The following is a 1,098-nucleotide window of genomic DNA, read 5'->3' on the forward strand; positions in this document are numbered from 1 at the left end:
GCGCGGAGCTGCTGACAGAGGCGCTGCAGTCGCTGGACTGCCATCTGCTGCTGAACAAAGTAACTTCGTTCAAATGCACAGGCGCGTACTCGTGCAAACGACTGCCAGTCAACATGGCCTTCGCACAGAAAGAGAGTTACCTGCGTTGCGGGCGTCAGAGCGAGGCAGCTTCAATCATTGCCGAAAACACCCCCTTGTTATCAAATGACGTAGCACACAATGGCAGCCTGGTAGCGGCGCCGACTTGTGCGGTTCCGCCTACAGACGAGCCGAAATGAACGAGACATTCTTTAACCGCTTTCGACGCGCCGGTTGTCGACGCGCTGTGCAGACGGAGACGCGCGGCCTATAATCTTTCTCAAAAGATTTTACAGAAACTGCTTCCTAAAAAAACTCATTTTTACGTTACTTACAGCTGTGTATGTCAGCTTCATGGTGAAGTGCCCGTCATTTCATTAATGGTCATGGATACTGTGATATTTCACATTTAAAAATCCCAAAAGTTTGCAATGAAAAATAGAGGTCGCTGTTATTTTTGCGTTTGATGCATATTACGTGAAATGTTGCTGCGTAAGAAATTTAGCTACCGTTCTGAATTTTTGTTTAGACATAGGAGGAAGTTTTATCAATATCAACATAAGAGTTTCATTCCACCAAAACTACGATTCGATCATTTTGGTACAATACACAAATACAAAAATGATAGGATTACCAATAATATTTGTAGCTTTGTAGGAAAACAAACATAAATGAATGTGTAAGAGAGGAACTGTTTTTTGTTTGTTAATCGATTGTTGGTTTTGCACATAATTAGAACCGCTCGTCTTTCAATGTTAGTCCACTGCGTATTTTATATCCTTACAAAATGGTAGTTACTTTTTATAAGTAAAAAATAAATTAGCTGTTCACGTTCTGCGCACTTACGTTATCAAACAAAATCGTCGTGTGGGAGTCATCTCCAAAAATGTTATTTTCTGTTTTTATAATGTATGTCCTCACACAAACAGTTCCTGTATCTCCAAGTTGCGAGCTTATTAGAGAGACAGACATGTTTTTGCACTTTATTTCTCTAGTCTGGGGTACGCGCGTCTCAATTTT

This window comes from Schistocerca gregaria, chromosome 2 (genome assembly GCF_023897955.1).
Source record: "Schistocerca gregaria isolate iqSchGreg1 chromosome 2, iqSchGreg1.2, whole genome shotgun sequence".
Lineage (NCBI taxonomy): Eukaryota > Metazoa > Arthropoda > Insecta > Orthoptera > Acrididae > Schistocerca > Schistocerca gregaria.